The sequence below is a fragment of the Protopterus annectens genome, chromosome 15.part0 (assembly GCF_019279795.1).
Source record: "Protopterus annectens isolate FY-2018-M chromosome 15.part0, PAN1.0, whole genome shotgun sequence".
Classification (NCBI taxonomy): domain Eukaryota; kingdom Metazoa; phylum Chordata; order Ceratodontiformes; family Protopteridae; genus Protopterus; species Protopterus annectens.
In genome coordinates, this window is record NC_056749.1 from 589,521,162 (window position 1) to 589,538,420 (window position 17,259).

Genomic DNA, 17,259 nt, shown 5'->3' on the forward strand with positions numbered 1-17,259 from the left:
TGCATTTGGGCTGCCGGCGAGATAGTCTGGGGTTCTCTTATGTACGTCTGCTTTTATACCCCACTGCCTATAAGCTGAGGTCATTGCCCAGGCTTACATTTTACAAAGGTAAAGCTTCAGTACCCAGCCCAACGTTGGTGAGCAATGACTCATCTGTTAAGAATACTGCAACAATGAATCAGTCAGGACATGCACTTTTCTCTAACTCTTACATCAACTTTGCTTCCCAATCTTTTGTACCTTATCTATCATCCTCATACTGTACTTACTTCCTAAACTCTTCCTCCTCCTCCTCTCACATTCCACCACTAACTACAAGTCCTCCTCTGTCCATTTACCTTCCTGCTCGTTTCCATAATTTCACTTTCCATACCTCTCTTACCAATGTTTCAGCTACATTACTACTTGTCTGTCTGTAAAGTACTAACCTCAAAAACACCCCCAGTTTGACATCTTCCCTGCAGCCATCATGCTATAAATACATTAACTGTTATTGTATTTTATTTTTGTATTCAATAATTAGCCAATTTATATTATTTTCCTTCTTGTTTTTTTTGTGTTAAAATGCTATGTTCATGTAATTAATATTTAAAATTCATGCAAATAAGCTCATGTACAATTTGTACCCTGTAATTATAAATGTGCATCATGTGGAGCTTTTCTCCCAGGGCCTCCTCTGGAAATGTGTTTTACCCAGTTAGACTTTCCCAGTCAAAAAAGGACAAACAGCAGCTCTAATTTCAGAAACTGTGACTAAACAGATTCATTTTCACTAAATATAAACTCAAACCTGAAAATGTATTAATCAAAACACGCTGAAACACCAATATTATACACAAAGCAACAGTTTATCTTGACAGATGATTACCATAAATAATAAAATACTGAATATGCCAGTTTCTTTCTTGTACGGAAGACATTCCACATTTCTTGTTTGTTAAATGATCAGACTGTGGAGAATATTTGAACAATTCGGAGGTGAAGTGAATTATAAGAGGTACACAACAGACAAAGGAAGGGACAAGTACATGTTTTATTTCACTCGCTCTTGAGTCAACCATTAGGAGTATGGCATTAATAGACCACTCCACTACAATATTTGCACTTTAAAACTAGACTGGCTAAGAAAAAATAGACTTGTAAAAAATGTGCAGTAAAGGTTTGATCTGAAAACAAATACAGGGTTCGGATCCTTTGCTTTCTAGATTCAATACTGCCCTAAGCACTCGCATTTCTGCCATTTATTTATACTTAAAGAAATCACTCTTAGTTTCAGAGTTTGCAAGGCATTGAAGAAAATTATTTTCAGTGTGTTAGCTAATTTTGCCTGAACCTTGTGTTGAACAGTAAACAGTTCTGCTAAAAATAATGCATCATCCCAGATTGTTACTCCAGCAGGCATTCTTTCTTGTGATTTAAAGTATGTAGCAGCATTACATTAACCAGACTAATTCAGAAGCTAAGGAAGACTAATCCAAAATTATTCAGTTATACTTTTGTCTCAGCAGCAACCCAGGCAATTGATTTTTCTTAGGTTTCTTGCAAAGTAAACAGATGTTATAGTTTTACTGTGTAAATGCTTCAAATGTACTATTCAAAACAGTTATCCATGCAAAAGAAGGAAAAAATAAAACTGCTGGCCTGGCTATATAAAACAGTGCACTGTTTTGGTACAAAAATGGTTGTGCCTTACCTTCACTTGTCAATCTGTGTATTAAAAGGAAAAAAAAATCTGTTAATGCCCTGTCTTTTAGCTCTTGGGTGACAAGTGAAGCAAGGTTACAGGGTATGGGTGGTCTTTACATTATTGAACCAAAGTTGTGCCTGCACTGCTTGCCTCTGACACTTTCCTGAATCATGGATCCTGCTGGTTAGAACTGATGAGCCCTCTTCTGTAGTAGTATATAACACATTAGCCTGTAAAGCATTGGCCAGTCATTGCAAATATTTGAAAACTAGGGACAGTCACTGCTGAGAAACTTTGCATCTCACAGCTTGACTAAAAACTGTAAAATATATTTAACCATTACTTATGCAAAACTCAGAAATGGGAAAACAAAAAAGTCCTCCATGCAGACGTGTTTGTTGGTGTGTAAAACAATGTACAATTTAATATGTAATAAAATTATTTCTCCATAATATCACTAGGACTTTTTTTAAATCTAAATAAACATTATCTTCCATTTCATGGCTTCTGCCTCCAAGATGATGGCTTCCGTGCAGACAGGCCAGCACTAATGCTAGCTTTACATCCCAAAATATTGTAGTGGTTCACTCCAAAGCTTTTTGTACCATTCTGTCTTTGCATTACATTGATTTAAATAACAAAGTAATTTAAAGATCACTGTAGTGATAGTAGTACCATTTAAGTCCCAACCATTCACTGTTCTTAATATATAAAAAATTTTTCTTAGTTTTTAACTTTCCAGGTCTGTAATATAATTATACAAACTTATAGAAACCTTTCACAATTTTATATATTATACCTCTGGGTTTCTGCTTTAATGCAAACTGTATATATGGCCTTGTTGCCTCACCCCACCAAAAACAACAACAACAAAAAAAAAATGAAATAATTTTGTACAGCTGTCCTCTCGTCTGTCTGTCCATCCATGGTTTCTGTTTACAAAAGATGAAAGCAATGGAAAAGAATTCTGAATGAGATATTCCAAGTCCTTGATGGAGCTGCAGAAAACATCATGCAGGAATGGGCACAGTCACATTGATATTGTCAGAAGAACAGAATGATGACCATGGAACTTGATATGCAACATATCAAAAAAAAAAGTAGGGGTTGAATGTTTGTCAGTTTATTTTCTTGATTTTAGGTTTTGAGCATCTGCTTCTCACAAGATATGAGGTGGCTGGAAAAAGTCTGTTATTTCAGAGTCTTTCTGGAGATGAGATCCAGATAAAGGGACCAGAATGCTCTTCTATGATTAATTTGATTTTGTTGTAGATCTCTTCCAGTGAATCTCCTTGTACAATGGCTGCATTAAGAAGCAATAAACCAAAATAAGTTAAATAAACCATTCAGTATTCCTGTACTGAAGCATAATTACTTTGTGTTCAAGCCACATTTAATACTATACATCAGCAACTACTTTTCATAAATATTTGTACAGTACACAAACACCTGTATATAAATGAGTACTAATGTTTTTTTTTAAATATAAACAAAGCGCAGTAAAACAACACAAGTATGCAAATAATGTGATCTCAAATTATCCCGTCCATCCACTGTGTGGGATTAGTTGTCGTTGGGTGAAGGCTCAACAAACAGAACAATTTCTCACAGCCTTAGCTTCTCCCCTGCCTCCACAATGCACCTCTTCCTCAGATCTCATTTGCCACCATTTACAAACAGATGCAAAACCTGCATCTTGAGGGTACAGACAAGTGAAATTGTTTACTTATTGATCTCTTTAGCAGCTTTCTACTTCCTTCTAAATTGCTTGGAATATTTTTACCTCTCATGTCTTGGTTAGACATTTTGGACCCAACCCAAAGAAAGTTGTCATCTTTATACTTTTGCTGTTTTTCTGTTTCAGTCACATTTTTATTAGTAGTGGAAGTAATTTAAAAAGGGGGGTTTGTGGTACAAGTTTTCTTTATTGTAATAATGCTTGCTGTGGTACTATTTGCAGGGCTGCTGATTATGGTCAAAGCCTCAGGATTTTTGAAATGCAGCTATTCTGGCCAGTGGCCGCAATATCCCAGCTCAGTACATCTGCAAGCTCTGTGTGTGGTACGGTAAGGCCAACCTAAAATCAAATGGGATAGGTTATTTCAAGCATAAAAAGGAAAACTGTTTAAGGTTAAAATGGCCTGCAAAGGCGGCTAGGCTAGTACTTGCGTATGAACTAGATTTTGGGATCCTCAGCTTTCATCTGCACTACCCACTCAGCAAGGTCTGTCAGAAGTCCCTTCATATAGTAAGACTGAATGCATGGATGAGGGCCTTTTCAAAGCTCAAACTAAATTAGCTGTTCTCCACCCCCCCCCCCCCCAGTGCAAACAGGGCAGGCCCCTTGGTATTAACTTCAAAAGTTACTTCCCCAAACCTTGGTTTGGCACAAGGACCATTAAGCCATGATGGACTTGACTGGCATTGAAATGTCTAGACTAAACCTTCAGTACTAAACCATCAGCACCAAATCCATTGGCTCTATCACTCTCAACCCTTATCCCTTCAATACCATGAGTGATTAGACTCCAAGTTATTGACATAGAGGACTTGGTGTTCGTGTCAGCACTAACCTTGTCAGGACCATTCACCACATCCAGTTCTTTGATGTTCAGTCTGTTGGTGTTGAAGAGACAATGACCTGTGGATTGATATCTATTGGTACAGGAATCTCAGCTTTGATTTTCTCAGCGGTACTATCAGGCTTTTTTCTGGCTTTGTCAGCTCTGACACGCACAGTTTTGGAATTTAAATACTTGAAGAAATTAACCTCTCTACCAAGACAACCAAGTAGACCAGATGCACCATTAACTGTGGTTTCACCCTGACACCAAACAATTCCAAGCTCTGCAGCATGCACAGGTATTGTAAATGTGAAGTGTGTGTGTTTTTTTTTTTTTTGGAGGGGGGGGGGGTCTTATCAGAGACTGCTTCTAATACCAATGATATTAAATTAGAAATGTACTTTTCATGATTTTTTTTCTTGTATACCAGCAGAGCTCTGCAAAAGAAAGTCTACAGACATAGGTAATAAACCGAGCAATAACTGAACTGTGAGGTACTTGTATGACGAAACACGAAAATTAGTACTTAAAAGTGTGATTAAAGATGTGATAACTACTTCAGTGACAATAAATGAAGTTTGCTAAATTGAAGAAAATAGAAGCAAATGCATTCCTGTTAGTAACACCCACCTCAGTATGAATACTAACAATGCAAAATCTACTCTTTTAATGATCGCCAGGGCACTTTTTCTTAAGATTTTAATTCAGTTAATTGAAACTATGCAGGCTCTTTTTTCACATCTTTGAGGGAAGTTGAGATGATGTAGGTAAAGTATGGAGCACACACTCTAACATCCTTGTCAGCATGATTAAATCAAACTTTAGAATGGGTAAAGTCTGTGGGTACAGCTACTGGGGGCATCTGTCCATAATTTTCCCTTATGGAAAATATACATCGCTGTGTGCTTGTTTCAAGTTAAAAAGGGTTGGTGGTTAAAAATGAAAATACACACAGTTTTTTTTGAATGTTTTGATTGAAATTAAAAATGCCTAAACAGAAACAAGAAGCAGTAAATGCATACAATTTCAGCCTGCCAAACAGTAATATATGCATGTAAGTTGATAGTTAGAAGCATACTTAAAAAAAGTACTTGGGTAGAATATTTGAAAGTAATAGCATCATATCAGTACGACTACATTATCAGTCATATCTTGGAATGTGGACATCATTGTAGCAATGGGCAAGAATCAGAGAGCATCAAATTATATTAAGAAGTGAGGGTAGCAATAGTAATGTTACAGCAGACACATACATAGAAATGAGCATGTGACTTTGGCAAAGAAAGGATTCTAGAACTGCTATTCAGCAGGGTATCAGGGACAGAGGAAAAGAGGGGGTAATAATAGTGATTGTAAGAGGAACTCCAGTAGTGATATAGGAGGAGAAGAACAACAATAGATTAGTGGTAATAAGGGTCATTGGCAAGGAAGGAGTACTATAATGGCATGTATTTAGATTCCACCTAAAACTACTTAAGGACCTTAAGAGAATTATTGGAGAGGTACTTAGCTTCCAGCAATAATTATTAATCGTGGACAGGAATGTCCTTGATCTGCAATAATGAAAATGTAACAGTAGATTTCTAGACAAATATATGAGAATATTTGAAATGGAGGATGTGAAATTATTAGCAGGAACCCAGACAGAATTGAGATATTATTCTCCAAAGTGCAATAATTGGGCTAGATTGGATAGAAACTATACTTCACAAGAATACTGGTATTTGACAGTTTAGAAACACATCCAATAACCACTTCAGACCCCTGAAGACTAAGATAAAAATGCATGGTGATCAAGCAAAAATGAGACATTAGCTTTTTATACTTGGCTATTAAAAGAGAGGATTTTATGGAATGAGTAGTGTAAATGATTGAAGAGTTGTTAGGGAGTGCATACATTTCTTCAAAAGGGATAGCTGAGGAGACGAGTGGGATAAAACAGAAGTGAAATTCAAAAATATTGTAGAAATGAAGACTTCCAGTATGCAGTGAAGCACATAGGCAGCTAATTCTTTGAGCTCTCCACTTATTGTTAGAATATGTAATTTAAGACTTTTTAGCATCACTCTTCAGCAAATACAGAGACTTGCAGACACAGAAAGGAATACAGAAAAAATCGTAATATTAGAAAGTGGAGAAAAAAGTGATTAAAAATTCACTGTGTCAGCACACTCAAGGCGACCACCGACAAGCTGCATCTGATTGAACATGGCATAGATGAAGCAGGAATGACAATCAATGATATTTTCCTCAAAATAAAGACGAACACTAAATTATATAAATTCGACCAGACTGTATATCCAAAACAGAAAATGCTTTAATAGAAACACATGGAACCACGAACTGTACAATAAAGCATAAAGCAGAGTTCAAACAAAATAATTCTAAAAAAATGTACTTTAAAACTGTTCTTAAAAAACTTAGCGCTTTCACCCGTGTATTTAAACAGACTTCATCAGAGTTCATTAATAACTGTTGTAAAATTACTTTTAAATCCTTATACGTCATGCACACACCTCTTTCTCAGCCAATCAAACTGAGGACTAAAAACACATTATATAGTGTGTAAATTCCAAGGTTACCAAAACTGTAGACTGAGTAATGTGATTGGCTGAGAAAGAGGTGTGTGCATGACATATAAGGATTGAAAAATAAAGCACAGGCAGCTGATGCCAGGATGGAAATGATGGAAGTTGCCTTTTGTGATCAGGAAGCTTGAGGCAGATGCAAGAATATTTGGTTGATAGGAATGCAAGAAAGCCTAGAAGGGAAAAGCTGTTGGCCCCTTTTCCAGACACAGTTGTCCACCTGGGCTAAGATCTCAGAGCAGGACATGATGATAGAAAGGATGCATTGAACCGCTTGGTTGCTGGACAGGGTGCCACATGACAGACAAAGGCAGATCATAGATGTGCCTCATTCGCACTCAAGGAGTACATCCTGACCTTGTTATGACAACTGGGTCAGAAGTGGTTTTGTGGTGAATCTTGGGTCTTTATTGAGCAGGGATAATTACTGAAGATTAGAAGGGCATCCTTCATCTTGGTGCAGAAGCTGACAAAAATTAAAAGGATGAGATTTAAAATGCTATAGCCAGCTATGGTTAAACTTTTTTGTTTGGCAGGACAGAAAACCTACCAATCTCCTGATGAAGCCAAGAATAACTTGGAGTAAGGCAATCAGAACATGTACTCTCATAATACTGGGTCTGAGCTGGCGGGTAAAAGCATGGAAGAGCAGAATATGCCCAGGAAATGTGGAGGAGCAAGAAAAAGGAGCTTTTCTTCTGTTCAAGAAATATCAGACCCTGATATACAGAGTGGACTCAATGAAATTGAGTCTGTTCTGTATATCAGGGTTGACTTAGTGAAATTTAGACAGGACAAAATCTCTACAGGTGACTGATTATTGGAGTTCTGTACTGTTCAGTGATATTTGTCTTCTAAATGGTATCTCTCTTCAGTATTTTCCCCAGATAAAGGCTGTTTTTTTTTTAATTATCCAGTGCACGTTTTTTTTTAACCTCTGTTTTTGATTTTTCTGTTAGACTGACTTGACTCTACAAGCATAATGACGTTTGATACCCTTTGATTGGACCATAAGTATCTGTCAGCTACAGATTCAAGGGGTCTAGAAATCAACAAACCCATCTATCGGTATTATCTGGCAAAAATGTCATTATGCCTCCAAAGACCAAACTAACTGAAAAAAATTACAAAAACAGGAGGCAAAAAAAAATAAGAAAACAAAACTTCTAAATGACCATTTGGTTACGGAAAGCATAACATCAGCACAGATACAAATATATATATATATATATATATATATATATATATATATATATATATATATATATATAAATTATAAATATACACATGATGGAAAAAGAATTGCCCATTCATCATCTCTTCTTTTTCCATCACAGGTACATTTATAATTATCTGTATCTTTGCTGATGGCTAATTCAGTAAAGGACAACAGAATCATGGTTCATCTGAAAACGCAGGAAGTTGACATAGTAATTTAAGATGACAGAGGAGGATCTTCAGAAAGGTGAACAGAAAGGGTTGACTGTACTAGTATATGACTTTTACAAGAGGGGAAAAGAGGAGTGCTCTTGCTTAATACTTGAACAGGGCAGTTTAAGACACAAGCTACACACAAGGCTGATGATGGTTGTCTCGCTATATGGAAAGGGAGCTTTAATGGAGTGAAGGTGACAATAACTGACATATACTTCCCACAGGGGCAAAGGAGCTGCATATAAGGGATTTGCTTCTTAAGATTGTATACTATCAGGAAAGGGTCCTAATGATAGCTGAGAATTGAAACATGACATTGGCAGCACAAGAGGCTACTGGAAATAGAAGATGGCTAAGAGGTACAAAGAGAGAGAAAAGTAATAATTTGATGTCATCCTCACTGGGTTTAGTTGATATATGTAATATAATTGATAACGGGGCTGAGGAAGAAAGGTTTGTGTATTACGGTCCCAAATGAAATATCTGCTCAAGGACTGATGCTGTGTTTTCTGGGTGAGAGCATAAGGAAATGTTAAGTTTGGTTAAGGTGGGTCCATCACTTTACTTGGATCATCCACTACAGTTGGAATTATCCTCATGTAAAAGGTGGTTTGGTGACTGGTATTGGAAACTTTCAGTAAGCTGTTTACTGAAATCAATCTCATTTATTAAAAGGGGAAGCACAGAATGTGTTCCTTACAATGGGGCAGTCAGGTGCAGACTTGGGATCAAATTAAGATGGAGTTGAGATCAAGGATAAGGCAAAAACTGTCAGAGAATATTGCTAAGTTTAGCGTTGGAAGGGAGTACAGGTGGAACAAAATGCGGGACATACAGATGAGACGTAATTGACTATCAGAGGAGGCCAATTACAGGAATAAATAAAAGTATTACAAAGGGAAGATAATGAAAGGATTTGGGTTCAAGGGAATATTTTAGAAGAGCTTTGGCAAAAAAAGAGCCCTAGGGAAAATCAGGAGCCTAACAGCTAGACTCCATCAACAGAAAATGGAGGAAATGATGAGAGAATTGGAGGGAAGTTGTGCATGAATTAGTAGTACAAGAGGATGGGATATTGCAAGTTTTTAGGGAAGATTATCAAGGGCTGTACAACAAAGATGTAGAGGATAATAATTTTTAATTAAATGATGGTAAATTTCTAGCAGAGCAGGCTTTGTGAAATTTAGAGCCTGAACTAGTTCAGGATTTAAGGAAGGACTTTATGCCTGTAGTTATTAGAGGCTTTGGGGGATCAGAAGACTAACACCAGGTGTGAATGGAATTCTGGTAGAAATTTAGGTACTATTAAAAGAAAACAAATCATTCCCTTATGAGTGATGATGAACAAGAAATTATGTACTCACCACAACGTTTGATGTATGTAGTCCATCTCGTCTTACATTCTTATCCATGGGTTCAGAGCCGAACCTTGGCTCCGACTCGGCCATACTCTAGCTCGAAGTCTTCAATTGGCTCGTGGCTAAGAGGTATCTATCCCATTGTGCAACAGGTCTATTCCCCAGATCTTGTTTGCTGCAAGCTTACACACATACACACTGAGAAGAACAACCACCCCAACAGAAAGGACTGCTGATACCTAGAGACAATATCTCCAGGTCCTCCAGGAGGGGGAAGGAGGGAGGGTTAGAAAGAAGGTAAGGCGAGATGGACTACATACATCAAACGTTATGGTGAGGTACATAACTTCTTGATGTTATACAGTCCAATCTCGCCTTCATTCTTACCCATGGGACAGCGTTCCTAGCACCTTGAACTTGGGTGGCTCAGTGAAAAATACTCTTGAGCACTGTGGAACCAAAGGAAGATTTGCCTCTAGAGACCAAACTGAATTTAAGTGACTAATAAAGGTATGAGGCGAAGCCCATGCTGCTGCAGCACAAACATCATCCATAGACATCCTAGCCTGAAACGCAGTTGAGGTAGCCACAGAATGTGTAGAATGAGCCTTCACTTTAAAGGGTAATTCTTTGCCATTGGAAGCATAAATAAATGATATGCAATCAGAGATCCAGCGAGACAAGGTTACCTTAGAAACCGGAACCCCAAGTCTAGCGTCTGAAAATGAGACAAACATTTGATCTGATTTCCTGAAATCTTTTGTCCTATGTAAATAGAAATGCAATTGTCTGTGAACATCCAGCTGATGAAACTTAAATTATGCCTTGTTGGAGAATTCAGGAAAAAACACAGGCAACTCAATGGATTGGTTGATATTGACAACAGAGGCAACCTTTGGAACAAAGAAAAGATTGGTTCTTAAGGAGACCCTACCTTTGTGGAACACCAAATAAGGTGGCCTAATCAATAATCCTTGGAGTTCAGAGACCTGCCTAGCTGAAGTTATGGCTACCAAGAATACGGTCTTCCATGACAAGAATTTAATGTCACACATAGCTGGGAGTTGAGGTGAGCTTCTGTAGTATAAAATTGAGGTCCCATGGCATCACTGGATCAAAGACTGGAGGTCGGACTAACAACGTCCCTCTCATAAAAGCCCTACAAAGCCTATGAGCCATAAGGTTGGGCTCATTAGCAATATGACAGGTAGAAATTGCTGGCACTTGCACTGTAATGGTTGCCGCAGCTGAACCCTGACTAAACAGCTGAGAAAGAAATTCCAGTATTGCTGAAACTGGCACTGTATAAGGATCAATATGTCTCTCACGGGCCCAAATAGAAAATCTCTTCCATTTACTGGAATAAATCTTCCTGGTAGAAGACTTGTGGGAAGATGACAGAAAATGGACCACTTCTGGGGAAAAATCATGAAGCCTAACTAAGGACGGAACTGGAGCAGCCAAGCTGTCAACCTGAGGGTCTGGATGGAGGGATGGAACTGTCCTGACATATGAATTAGCACATCTGGAACTGGGTCCAGAATCCAGGGCTTATCCATTAGATAGGGTTGAAGGAAGGGAAACCAAATCTGACGAGGCCAGTGTGGGGCAATAAGGATAATTTTGCTCCCCAAAGACTGTGCTTTCTGAATGACCTTTAATATCAGAGGTAATGGTGGAAAGGCGTAGAGAAGACCAGAGGGCCAATCGTGAGCCAGAGCGTCCCTGGGTGTCTCCCCCTCTGGCGGGATAAGGGTGAAGTAGCTGCTGCATTTGGCGTTGAGGGGGCTGGCAAATAGATTGCAGCAAGGCTGACCCCATCTGTGGAATATCTCTTCTGCAACATAATTGTTCAGGAATCACTATGCTCTGCATTACGATTGCCCGTCGGCAATCACGTTGGACTTCCCCGGTATATGCATTGCAACTAGAAAGTGTTGGGAAGACACCGCCCACTGCCAAACTCGAAGTGCCTCTCTGCAAAGGGGGTATGATTTGGTTCCTCCCTGTTTGTTCAGGTACCATACTACCGACATGTTGTCTGAGTGGATTGCAATTGTCCCTAGAGGGAGAGAGAGCTCTGAAGTGCTTGCAATGCTAATAGCACAGCTCTCATCTCCAAGACATTGATATGCAAATGTGTCTCATGATCCTGCCACGTGCCTTGGACAGTCCTGCCAAGATAATGCCCCCCCCCACCCAATCTGGGAGGCATCCGTGGTCACCGTGGCAACTTGAGAAGATGGGACAAAGGGCTTGCCCACATTGAGATTGCTGGCCTGAAGCCACCAGTGTAGATCCTGCTTGCACGTGTCGTAATCAGAATACAATGTAAGAGTGGGAGATGATGCAGTGACCATTGGGCGAAAAGCAGCCACTGAAGAACCCTCGTGTAGTCTGGCAAGGGGAAAGTACAGTTGTGTACACTTACCATAAATGTAGATGTTCAGGTGTATTCACTGTTGCAGTCATTACATTTGGGTAATCTGCTGGCAGGTTGCCCCTCATTTCGCCTTATTAACAAAGTCTTGGGTCCTGCGTCAGATGCTGTCCCTTCTTCCATGACATCAGGTCGTCACGGGTATAAAACATGCAGCCGATGTCATTACATCAGCTTTTCTTGCCCCAGATGTCCGGTGCCCCCCAATGGGGAGCAAATAAACAGAAAAGTATACCTCCAACCAAAAGCAAATGCACTAAAAAGGCTTTTAAGCATAGTAAAGGAAAGAAGAGGTATAGTCAGAAGATCTAGGGAGCTGAAGGGTAACCCAGGACTGCAACAGTGAATACACTCAAACATCTACATTTATGGTAAGTGTACACAACTGTACTATGTTTTTCGTGTTTCACTGTTGCAGTCATTACATTTGGGTAGATTCCCAAAGCTATGGTTGGGAGGAGGAGTTTATACAACATTAGGACCAGCTATAAGGCCCTGCAAGACAGCAGTGGCAAAGCCAGCTCTGGATTTGGAGAAAATTGGTAAATTATAATGCTTGGTGAAAGTATGCACAGAACTCCAGGTAGCAGCTTCTAGGATATCTCTGGTAGGGACACCTCTGAGAAAGGCTGCAGAAGTAGATGCAGCCCTGGTAGAGTGAGATCTGATCCCCTGGGGGATAGGTTTTTCCATGGTGCTTAAAGCAGAAATTAATGCAATGGCTTATCCATTTAGAAATGGTTTGTTTTGAAACAGCCTTTTCCTCTGCCCCTGCAGCAAATGCTACCAACAATTGTTCAGATTTTCTTCGAGATTTAGTCGTGTCCAATTAGAATCTTAGTTGTCTTTGCACATCCAATGAATGCAGAATCCATTCCCCTTTGTTCTGTGGATTGGGAAAGAAGGTTGGCAAATGACTGGACTGATTAAGAGCCACACTGGAAACCACCTTGGGCATGAAGGATGGATTAGTCCTGAGAGATACCCTGTCCGCATGAAAGATGATGAAAGGCTCCACTGCCATAAGGGCCTGTAATTCAAATATCCTTCTAGCTGAAGTCACTGCTAAAAGGAAGGCTGTTTTCCAAGAAAGAAATTTTAAGTCTGCAGTAGCAGCTGGCTTGAAAGGAGGTAGAGTGAGTTTCTCCAAAACAAAGTTAAGGTCCCAGGCAGGGGCTGGAGTTCTCCTGGGTGGTCTCAAGTTTTTTGCCCCTCTGAGGTACTGCTTGAGTAGAGGATGAGAGAAGAGAGGTGATTCCATGTCATAGTGAGCTGAACTAGCTGAGGCATGGATTTTAATGGAGGAAAAAGACAAGCCCTTGTGAAGCATCTCAGTTAAGTATTGCAAAATCTGATGTAAAATGGGCGTTGCTGTGCTCATCCCTAAAGACTGATCCCAGGCACAGAATCTTTTCCATTTGTCAGCATAAGATTTTCTAGTCCTAGATCTTCTCGCCTCCAAGATGACATCCATCACAGGTTTGTTGAGGGATGACAAGGATGAATTTAAGCGATTAGCCAGGCTGCAGGGTTTAATGTTGGAAACTGAGGGTGCAGAATTTGGTTCTCCTGCTGAGACTGCAGGGAAGGGGTCTGAGGCAGGTGCCATGGAGATATTTGCGACGCACTGCGCAAGAGGGGGTACCAGTGTTGGCACAGCCAGTCTGGAGCAATCAAAATCATCCTTGGTTTGTCCTGTTTGACTTTTAGTAGAACTTTGGAGAGCAGAGGCAGAGGGGGAAAAGCGTAGACTGATCAATTTTTCCAGCTGAAGGACAGAGCATCCACTTTCCAGGCTTGTTTGTGGGGAGTCCTTGTGCAAAACTTGTCCAACTGGTAGGTCTGGGGGGAGGCAAACAGATCTATGTCTGGGCTCCCCCATTTGTTTGTCAACATATTGAAAATTTGTGGTTCCAGTTTCCCCTTGTGTGGGTCCATGGGGTTTCTGCTTAGTCTGTCTGCCAGTGTATTCAGCTTTCCTGGCAGGAATTGAGCTTGTAGATGCACTTGGTAGCTCAGGGCTGTGTTCCACAATGCCATGGCTAGTCTGCAGAGGGGGTAGGAATGGGTACCCCCCCCGCTTGTTTATGTACCACATAACTGGGGTGTTGTCAGTCTTTACCATTAGTTGTCCTGGAAGAATGTAGGCCTTGAAGGCTGTCACAGCATTCTGTACAGCTAACATTTCTTTTTGATTGATAAGTAGGTGCATTTGACTTTGGTTCCATTTGCCCTGAATGCACTTCCCTGCCAGGTGATCCCTCCATGCATAATCTGATGCATCCGTAGTTAGGGTCTGGGCAGCAGGGGGTAGTGTGAATGGTAATCCCTTGTTTTGATGGCAGGCTTCTGCCCACCATAGGAACTCCAGGCATAGGCAAGGTATGATAGGAATCATTGTTTCCAGAAAGTGACAATGTTGACTCCATAGACTTTTTAGATACCACTGTAGTTTCCTCATATGCAGTCTTGCATATGGAATTAAAAGAATGCAGGAGGCCATGAACCCTAAGGCTTGCAGTATTTGTCTTGCAGATAGCAGGGTTTTTGTGGCCACCTGTTTGAAGTAAGTTACCAAATGATTTGCTTCTCTGGCATGAGGAAAGCCATCTGGGCAGTTGTATTCAAGCTTGCACCCAGGAATGTAATCTGTTGACAAGGGTACCAGTTGTGATTTCTTTTCATTTATGGTGTACCATAGACAAGTTAGAACCTTTTTTTTACAAACACCAGATGATTTAAAAATATGCCCTGGTTTTCTGCCTGAATTAGACAATCGTCCAGGTATGGATATATTTGAATATTTCTTTGTCTGCAAAATGCAATAACTGGAGCCAGGCACTTTGTGAATACCCTGGGCACAGTAGACAAGCCAAAGGGCAGTGCAGAGAACTGATAATGCAAGTAGCCTGCTTTCAAGCGTAGGTATCACCTGCAACATTCCCTGATTGGGATGTGCAGGAATGCTTCTTTTAAATCTAGAGTTGCCAACCAGGCATCTTTACCTAGCATAGGAAGTAATTGGTGAAGAGTCAGCATCTTGAATTTTGGAATCTCCAGAAAGGTGTTTAGAGTAGACAGGCCCAGGATTGGACGCCATGATTTGTGTTTTATGGGTACCAGGAAAAGCCCTGAATAGAAACCTTGTCACTTTTCCTCTTTTGGCACCAGTTGAACAGCCCCCATGCTTAAGTGAGAAAGTACTTGTTTTTCAGCCTCTGCACACTGCTTCGGGGGCAGGTCTGGGCACCCATTTGGTGTTGGCAATGTGTGGAAAAAAAAGCTGTATCCCTGTGACACTATATTTAAAACCCATTTGTCCTGGGTTATGAGTTCCCAGTTCTTTGCATGAAGAGCAATCTTTCCCCCCAAAGGGGCGGTTGAGAGATAAGTGCTTGGTAATTTTAAAAGGAAGTCATTGAGACTGTTTACTATAGGGGCTGTCTTGTTATTTCCAGATTTGGAAGTGGAGACCCCCCCCCACTGCTTTGCTCTGAACAACCCTGGGACTGAAACCTGGGGTTTTTGCTGTGTCTGGGTTTGGCATGAGAGGACCTGGAAGAGGCTGGAAAGGACCAATTCTTAATAGGCCAATGCCTACTAAATCGTGGAAGCTGCACTTGTAAGAAAGCTTTAACAGTTTGCATAGATTTAGCTTTATCTTCCATCTTTTTTTAGAACTTCTTCAGACTTATTGCCAAACAGGCGGTCCTGATTTAAAGGAGCATCCAACAATTTAGCTTTAACATGATCAGGCAAAGATTGCTCCTTAAGCCAAGCATGCCTTCTAAGCACAGACCCAGTAACAGCAGCTCTGCAGGAGGCCTCTAAAGAATCAAAACCACATTGCAAAGTATGTTTTCCAACTTGTTCAGCAAATGCATGAAATCCTGTAAGTCTTTATTTTCCCACACAGTCAGGAATCAACATAATTTTCTGTTTAAGCAGCCCAATAATATGCTGTTGATATTTTAACATATGAAATTGGCAGTTTAATGCTCTGTTTGCCAAGGTCGCAGAAGTATAAACCTTTTTACCCAATCTATCCAGCGCCCTGGAATCTCTATCAGGAGGGGTAGGATTTTTAGCAGTAGAAGCCTTAATGCCCTTGGGCCCATGAGAAATGTTTTCTGGATCTGCAACAGGATTTTTGAAAAGGAACTTGTGGGACTAAGGAACCCTGTAGTATGTCAGGTTTACTAGGAGCCATAGGCAGAGAATTAGGGGCCAAACTGGATTCCAAAAACACATCATTAGTGTCTAGCACAGGAGGTATAGCCAAAGGCCTATGCTGAGGTAGAAGCAGGAAATACCTAAGCCTCTTTTTTGAATCAGAAAATTCATGGCTTTCCTAGTGGAAATGCTCCCTCAAGGCATATAAAATTTTCCCAAAAGGAAAGTCCTCAGGAGGAGAAGCAGAGGGGATGGAGTCCTCTGCATTGGAATCCTCGTAAGTAGGCATGGACAAATCCAGGTCATGTGAAGAGTCAGAAGAAACAGAATCCTAATCAGAAGTTTCATAATCAAGTTCAGCCCTTGACCTCTTAGAGAAAGGGGGGGTTGACTACCCCTGATTAGATAAATTAGATCTTCAGACATTTTTATCATTTGTTTTTTAGGTATAGGGGCCTGAACATGCGGCCTGGGCATCGGTTTTATAGACATGGATCGAGATTTAGGCCTTAATAATGAAGATGGGGTCGATTTAATATGCAAGTCAGTAGGGCCTGAATACACCCCTCAGAAGCCAGTGCCTGCACAGCAGCTCTGGACCCATCCAAGGTAGAGACATCCTCGGGTTCCAAAGTTGAAGCATCTCACGGCATACTGGACTCTGAATGGGTCTCAGTAGAGGCCTGCGAATCAGAAGTGGTGGGTATCAGGGGCTGCAAAAGCACCTCACCGAGTACCGGCAAACTGACGACTGACTTAAGAGAAGCGTTGTCAGCAGTTTTGGACCTCGGCAGCCTGTCTCTGTCTTTATCTTTGCATTTTTTTTAGAATTCCGGTAGTTGGTAGGCTAACCAATGACATTTCTAGATAATTAAACAGAGAACTGAAATAATTAGAGGCAAAAAAGTTCCGTCGACGGATAGTGCGCTGATTAAATAAAGCACAAATCCGACAGCAAGGTGCGTCGTGGTCAGGGCCTAGGCAAGGAATACAGTACAAATGAAAATCTTTATGA

The 17,259-nt window shown here is 40.4% G+C and overlaps 1 long non-coding RNA gene across 1 annotated transcript in view; it reads right to left on the minus strand.

Moving 5' to 3' along the window:
• Positions 1 to 1,014: 1,014 nt before the first annotated feature.
• LOC122789937 overlaps positions 1,015 to 17,259 on the minus strand; it is a 31,461-nt gene continuing 15,216 nt past the window's right edge. The window contains exon 2 of the long non-coding RNA XR_006362891.1: positions 1,015 to 2,990. This is a non-coding gene — a long non-coding RNA (uncharacterized LOC122789937). The remainder of the gene's footprint in view (positions 2,991 to 17,259) is intronic.